This window comes from Bison bison, unplaced genomic scaffold, assembly GCF_000754665.1.
Source record: "Bison bison bison isolate TAMUID 2011002044 unplaced genomic scaffold, Bison_UMD1.0 scf7180017864063, whole genome shotgun sequence".
NCBI classification, from domain to species: domain Eukaryota; kingdom Metazoa; phylum Chordata; class Mammalia; order Artiodactyla; family Bovidae; genus Bison; species Bison bison.
In genome coordinates, this window is record NW_011494635.1 from 1200345 (window position 1) to 1208308 (window position 7964).

Sequence of the window (7964 nt, forward strand, 5' to 3'; positions counted from 1 at the left end):
ACCAGACAATAAACTGTGGAAAATTCTGAAAGAGATGAGAATACCAGACCACCTGATCTGCCTCTTGAGAAATTTGTATGCAGGTCAGGAAGCAACAGTTAGAACTGGACATGGAACAACAGACTGGTTCCAAATAGGAAAAGGAGTTCGTCAAGGCTGTATATTGTCACCCTGTTTATTTAACTTAAATGCAGAGTACATAATGAGAAATGCTGGACTAGAAGAAACAGAAACAGGAATCAAGATTGCCGGGAGAAATATCAATAACCTCAAAAAAAAATAACCTCAGATATGCAGATGACACCACCCTTATGGCAGAAAGTGAAGAGGAACTCAAAAGCCTCTTGATGAAGGTGAAAGTAGAGAGTGAAAAAGTTGGCTTAAAGCTTAACATTCAGAAAACGAAGATCATGGCATCCGGTCCCACCACTTCATGGGAAAAAGATGGGGAAACAGGGGAAACAGTGTCAGACTTTATTTTTCTGGGCTCCAAAATCACTGCCAATGGTGACTGTAGCCATGAAATTAAAAGACGCTTACTCCTTGGAAGGAAAGTTATGACCAACCTAGATAGCATATTCAAAAGCAGAGACATTACTTTGCCAACAAAGGTTTGTCTAGTCAAGGCTATGGTTTTTCCTGTGGTCATGTATGGATGTGAGAGTTGGACTGTGAAGAAGGCTGAGTGCCGAAGAATTGATGCTTTTGAACTGTGGTGTTGGAGAAGACTCTTGAGAGTCCCTTGGACTGCAAGGAGATCCAACCAGTCCATTCTGAAGGAGATCAGCCCTGGGATTTCTTTGGAAGGAATGATGCTAAAGTTGAAACTCCAGTACTTTGGCCACCTCATGCGAAGAGTTGACTCATTGGAAAACACTCTGATGCTGGGAGGGATTGGGGGCAGGAGGAGAAGGGGACGACAGAGGATGAGATGGCTGGATGGCATCACTGACTCGATGGACGTGAGTCTCAGTAAACTCTGGGAGTTGGTGATGGACAGGGAGGCCTGGTGTGCTGCGATTCATGGGGTCTCAAAGAGGCAGACACGACTGAGTGACTGATCCGATCTGATCATTGTTTCACTGTGTATTTTGAGTCTATGCTATTAGGTACATGATTTTTAAGTCATGTCTTCCTTGAACTTAAAAACATCAGTTATGAAGTGTCCTTCTTTATCTCTGGTGAAAGGTTTTTGCCTTAAAGTCTACTTTTTCTGATTTTAATGTGGCCACGCTTGCTTTCTTTAGCTCATATAGGCATGCCATATCTCTTTGCATTATTTTATCTTCATTCTTCCTGTTTTCTTACATGTTAGGTGTGTCTTTTGTAAACAGCATAAATTTGGTTGTTGTTTTTATCTAGTGTAACAGCTGCTGTCTTTTAGTTTTAGTATTTAGTTCACTTTATTTTCTTATGGGTTTATATCTACTGTCGTACTTTATAGATGTTCCCCATGTTTCTATGCTTTATTCCTGGTATTTTTCTTGTATGTCTTTTCCTTTCTTAATCTCACCAGTGTCAATTTTATTTTTCAAAGAACCAGGTTCAAGATTGAGTTGATTCTCTGTATTATGTTTTATGACTGTATCAATAGTCCATTACCACAAGAATGCTCCTAACAAACAACTACAGAAGCACAGCAGTGTCCTACACTCACACAGCTGGGGTCAGCTACACAGCTCTACTGACTGTGGCTGGGTCTTCCCACCTGTCTTGGGGTTGCTTGCCTGTTGGCAGATCTAGGCTGGCCTTGGGTCCACTTCGTGTGCCTCTCGCAGGCTGGGTAGGACATGTTATCATGGTAATGGCAGAGGCACCAGAGATCAAGTGGAAACACACAAAGCCTCTTGAGGTCTGGGCATTGCACTAACACACGTCACTTATCCAAAGCAGATCCCAGGCTGAGCTCAGAATCAGAGTGGAGGACACTACATGACAAAGGGCCTGAACAGAGTAAGGATGAAAAATGAGCATCATGACTACAGCCCACGCTCACAGAAGAAGATAAGGCTGGTGATTTTTGTCATGACCTTCTTTCTCCTGTCCTCCAGAGACACAAACTCCAATTTAGCCTGTGTGAGGCTAAAACCTATAGTCTCATATCAAGACAGTGAGCTCAAGTTCATCATGCTATATGGCTTGGAGGCTGCCCTGCAGTCCAGAAAGGAAGAGTGTCCTTGAAAAATATGGAAAAGCTCTTTGTCCTGCTCTCATGTGGTTTGCCGAGTGTTTTCCTTTGTATGGACTTTATCCTCAGCTTCCTGCCAGTCACTCAGCCAATATGGAGTATATCCCATATACTAGTCTTTGGGAGCCGGATCCAGTATGTGGTGAGCCCCACATGGCCTAATGGTAGGATAAACATGCAAGACAAATGAATTTACAACCAGAGAATTGTTTTGAAGGAGAGAAAATTGTGTTGAGATCCCAGCAGAATTACACCTAAGTCATCTTGGGAACATCAATATAGGACTTCATAGAAAGAAAGCTTTTGAATCAGAACTTCAAAAACAAATTGGAGCTTTGTAGATGAAGAAGCAGAAAGATTTTCGATGGAGGAAAGACATTGTGTATGGGCAAAAACAAGGAGGTGTTAGAGACCAGGGCATGTGAGGGGAAGAGCACCTGCTCAGTGTTGTTGGAGCAGGAAGGGAGGGGGCAGCAGGAGGGAGGAAGTAGGACAGAAGACAGAGGGAGGTGAAGCAAAGAATCTAGATTCTTCTTAATCATGGCATATCTGATGAGCAGCCTGGGAATGTTGAACTAGAAAGGGACACACCATCAACTTCTAGTTATCAGGAAGCGTTCCCCAGGGGCCACTAGAGTGTGCAGCAAAGAGATGAGAAGGGCTGAACCAGAGCCGTTGACTGCAAATGAACTTGGGAGATATTTTGGAGAATTAATGGAACCTGATATTTTACTGCATATGGGGAAGGAGGGTTGTGGAAGAGGGAAGCCTCAAGGGTGTGTTCAGAATCCAGGTGGATGGTGGAACCATCTTGCCAGATGGAAATAAAAAGCGTGAATGAATCATTTGCTGGAGACGCTGTGACTTCTGATTTGGACAAGTTCAGTCTGACCTTCCTGGAAAGCCCTTGAGTGGATACAGAGCATCCAGGCAGCAACAGGTGCTTCTGAGGTTGGATGGAAAGGTGACCTCCCAAAGGACGTTCTCACCCTAACCCCTGGAATGAGTAAATGCTACCTTCATTTTGGTAAAAGGTCTTCCTCAATGTGATGAAGGATCTGGAGATGAGATTTATCCTGAAAGAGGGAGCCTGGCCCTGCTAACACCTTGACTTCTGCCCAGATATACTGATTTTGGATTTCTGGCTTCCAGAACTCTGGAAGAATACATTTCTGTTGTTTTAAGCCACCATGTGAGTGGACATTTGTCACAGTAGCCACAGGAAACTAACACAATTATAAAGAAGACCAAAGGGCTGGAAGCAAAGCAAGGAAGGAAACAGGTCAGGAAGTAAGGACACCCTCATTCTTCAGCAGTCCGCGAACGCATTGTCTGCTCGTCTCCATCTTCTTACTGTCTTGAGGCTGCTTATTATCCTTTAGATCTCAGTTTACACGTCCAATGGGCTTCCCTGATGGCTCAGATAGTAAAGAGTCCACCTGCAATGCAGGAGACCTGGGTTCGATTCCTGGATTGGGAAGATCCCCCGGAGAAGGGAATTGCAACCCACTCCAGTATTCTTGCCTGGAGAATCCCACGGATAGAGGAGCGTGGTGGACTACCAGTCCATGGGGTCACAAAAAGTCGGACACAGCTGAGACACTAACACTTTCTCTTTCACTTTACCTACACAATAGGACATTGCTCAAACTGAAGCAGCTCCCAGGCCCTTGTTTTCTACACACCATCTAGCACATCTTAGTATTTCTTCTTCTCTTACTGACTTTATTTGGAAGGGCAAGTTAGTCTCATTCGCTGCTGAATCTTCAACGCCTAGTTTGTTAATGTGCACCAGGTGGTAGGTATAAAATATAAAATTTTAAATGAATGAATGAATAAATAAGTGAACAATATGCTTTGTTCATACCTCTGCTTTAGCAACTTGCATACTGCAAGGTAGTTGGGAGTGTATGTGGGGGGGTTGTGAGTGTGTGCACGCACACCCACCTACCTGATCACTTGTGAGCCTCTTAGAGTGAGGACTACCTCTGTCTGGATTTTGCGTACTGATGGGTACCTCATGTGACTGCAACTCCTCATTCTCCACTCAACTTCAGTTGAATGAATGTTTTAACTTGAACCTTTAAGTTTTCCTCTTCTTAAAGGTGAGGGCTTAAATTCATTTGTCAGTCTTTTCTGAAATCAGCCATAATATTAAAATACTAAACAAAATAACCGTTTTGTAATATTCTGAAATGAAATTACTCTTATAATTAGACATTTTTGGGAAGATCTTAATTGAGTTAATGCATGAAACTCTCCTCCTTTAAAAAGTTAGGATAATGCAGTTAGAGTTGAATTCCCTTGGATCAATGTCCCAGCCTGGTTCTCCCTCTCAATTCCCAGAAATGGCCATTGTTATAACGTTAGTAGGCATCCATCCAGACTTCTTTTTATACTTTCATATGAAGTCCTTGTGTTCATCGGAAAAAATTCTACCATTTCGTGGCAGTGTTTTTTTTACATAAATGGCACCTTTTGGGTTTGCGAAGTTCTGAAATTTGCTTCTTCACTCAGCTCTTTGAGATCTAATAATGTCGATAAGCTTAGGTCTGGGACGCTCCTTTTATCTTTTGAATAGGATTTCACTCTATGAAATGTGCCACACTTGTCCTCAGATGGACGCAAATTGTTTCCACTATTTCATATTGCAAAGCATGCTGCAGTAAGTATTCTCGCACACGTCGTCTTGGGCCCCTTGCGAGCGTTTTTACAGGCTGTGTTCCCAGAATTGCTCTCGCCGGCTTGGAAATATACCAAGCATGGCCACAACAGTGGCCTTCCTCCCGAGCCTCTCCTAGTTCTCCAGGATTTGTTGGCACGTTTAACTTTTGCCAGTATGATAGCTGTGAAAGGAGATATCATTGTTTAAACTTCATTTCTCTGACTGTTATTGAGGTTGGACACGTTTTATGTGTTTATTGGTCATTTGCATCTCCTGTCCATTCATTTTCTTTGCCTATTGGTTTTTTCTCTTCCCCTAGACTTCAGTTCTTGGTGTATTATGTGTGTTGCAAATATTTCCTCTGTGTATCTACTTATTTAAGAAACACTTTAGGGTTCTTTTGATAAAACTTTTAAATTGTGATGGGGTCAAGTATGTCAATATTTTTCTTTTATGACTTCTGACTTCTACATTTAAAAGGAAAGATTTGTCCATCCCTAAAATAATAGAGAGATTCTCTTATATTTTCTTCTCAAAATTTAAAAGTATTACAAAAAACTTTAAGCTGTTATTGTATCTGTGAATGATCTTTGTGTATTATATGAAATAGGAACCCAAATTAATTCTTTTCCCATTTGATTAGCACTGTTTATTGTATTGTTTATTCTTCCCCACCAATGCTACCTTTACCGTATATGAACGTTTAGGCTCTTTTTTGGATTCCATTCTGTTCTGTTCCTGCTCCCAATAACCTGCTGTTTTAATAACTATGGCTTTATAATATGTCTTAATATTCGTTAGAAAATTTCGACTCTTTTTTCTTATTCCTTAAAATTTTGTTGACTTTTAGAATCACTTTATTTCATTTCACAAAAAGAAAAATCTTGTAGGATTTTTGATTATTATTTTTTTTAAGTTAAAAACCACCAAATTGTATACTGTTACTTTTTCCCAAAGCCTTCAAAATGTATTATTTAACTTTCCCTATGTATTTTTCCTGTTACATAAAGGACTTCCCTGATAGCTCAGTTGGTAAAGAATCCACCTACAATTCAGGAGACCCCAATTCGATTCCTGAGTCAGGAAGATCCACTGGAGAAGTGATAGGCTATCCACTCCAGGATTCTTGGGCTTCCCTAGGGGCTCAGCTGGTAAAGACTCCACCTGCAGTGCAGGAGGCCTGGGTTCAATCCCTGGGTTGGGAAGATACCCTGGAGAAGGGAAAGGCTACCCACTCCAGTATTCTGGCCTGGAGAATTCTATGGACTGTATAATCCATGGGGTCGCAAAGAGTCGGACACGATGGAGTTACTTTCACGTATTTTTCCTGTTAGATAAAGAGCAGGGCAGAACCAGGTCTGGTGGGACCTCGGGTTTATACAGTTCGGGAAGTCTCTTTAAGAAAAAGAATACAAAGTTAGGAATGCAATAGTGGGTACTGTCCCTTGGGATGATAATGTGATGTTTTATTCATATCATGGTAACCCCTCTTCAGATAGCCCCTTCTCAGTCCCACTCAGAGAGAAAGTGCCAGCAAACGGTACCTTCCCTCCCCCTAGAATAAAGCCCTGGTTCGTGACTTCCAAGCTACTTAGGTGATGTAAGCAAATAGAATAACAATTAAATTTGCAGCCTCAGTTGTGTTTCTAGCTGCGTGTCATATAAAACCACTGCCTGACTTTCCCCGGGACAGCACCTCACGTCTGAGGATCTCAGGGCACATTAAGCACATTAACTAATTAAACCCCACAAAACCCCAGAGACACGGGAAGGAGAGACGTGGCCTCACCTCGCCCAGTTCTGAAATGCAGCCACCTCTGGGGACGAGCACGGCAGCTGCTTCGGAATAAGCGGCAGCACCCATGACACTTGAGCCCAGACAATTAGTCGTTGTCATTGGCAATTGTCTTGTGAGCATTAGCCTGTCAGACAGTGAGAGCTCCAGGATTAATTGTTGACTGCAGATCTAATCCAGTCCCTGAAATTTCTGGCTTTTTAGTAATTTTGTCCTAATTAAAATGGGCTTCCTTGGTGGCTCAGGTAGTAAAGAGTCCTCCCGCAATGCAGGAGATCCGGGTTCGATTTGTGGGTGGGGAAGATACCCTGGAGAAGGGAATGGCAGCCCACTCCAGTATTTTTGCCTGGAGAATCCCATGACAGGGGAGCTTGGTGGGCTACAGTCCATCAGGTTGCAAAGAGTCAGACACAACCGAGTGACTAAACAACAACAAACAATATATATGTGTGTGTGTGTGTGAAAGTGCAAGTTGCTCAGTCATGTCTGATTCTTTGCAACCCCATGGACCATATAGTCCATGGAATTCTCTAGGCAAGAATACTGGAGTGGGTAGCTCCAGCCGCTACTTTTAAGGGGTGTGTTGGCTGGGCAGCAGGTGAGGGAAATCTCTGGGCTCTGGAAATCTCTTAGTATTCATTTAAGTGATTGTTACATGGGAATCGATACACGTAGAGATTCATGTGGACTCTACTGCACACAAGTTGTATCACCACAACAAGCTAAATTCACCTAAATAGCCCTCTATTCTTGCCAGCCTGAGAACACTGGAAATGCTGTACAGATGACTGGAAAGTTCTGCAGGGAGCAGGGTGTTTCCAGGTGCTAGGGACACGCTAGGGTTCATTGTCCCCAAAGCATCTTTCTTCACAGCAGGGATTCTGAGTCCCTTGTCCTCTCTCCTGTCACTTGCTCTCCACGTAGAAGAGCTTCTCACTCTGCCGGGGTGACATTCTCTCGTGGTAACTTCAACATCACATACCTCTTCATCTCTCCCCTTCCACCTCTCTGGGCATCTGACTTTTCTCTTACTTAGAATTTCATTCTATTTCATTCGTCTGCGTCTTTGCCCGAAGCAGTGTGTAGGGTGTGAGCCAGTGCGTGTGCGGGGTCTAGAGGTAATCTGCAGGACCCGTTGACTCTGGCTGCTGCTGGAGGAACCAGACGCAGTGTGAGAGGGGGGGCACAGAGAGGGTCGCAGCCTCTGGCCCCATCCCGTCTACTGTGATGCTTAGAAACGGGAAGATGGGGCAGCAGGGCACGCCGGCAGCCCAGTGTCTGGGGCCTCCTGCAAGCCTAAGGTCCCTCCTGTGTCT

General features: G+C 43.4%; 1 protein-coding gene across 1 annotated transcript in view; it reads left to right on the forward strand.

The window, feature by feature from the left end:
- Positions 1 to 7964, forward strand: part of CFAP61 (cilia and flagella associated protein 61) — a 250115-nt gene that overhangs the window by 60391 nt on the left and 181760 nt on the right. The window lies entirely within an intron of this gene.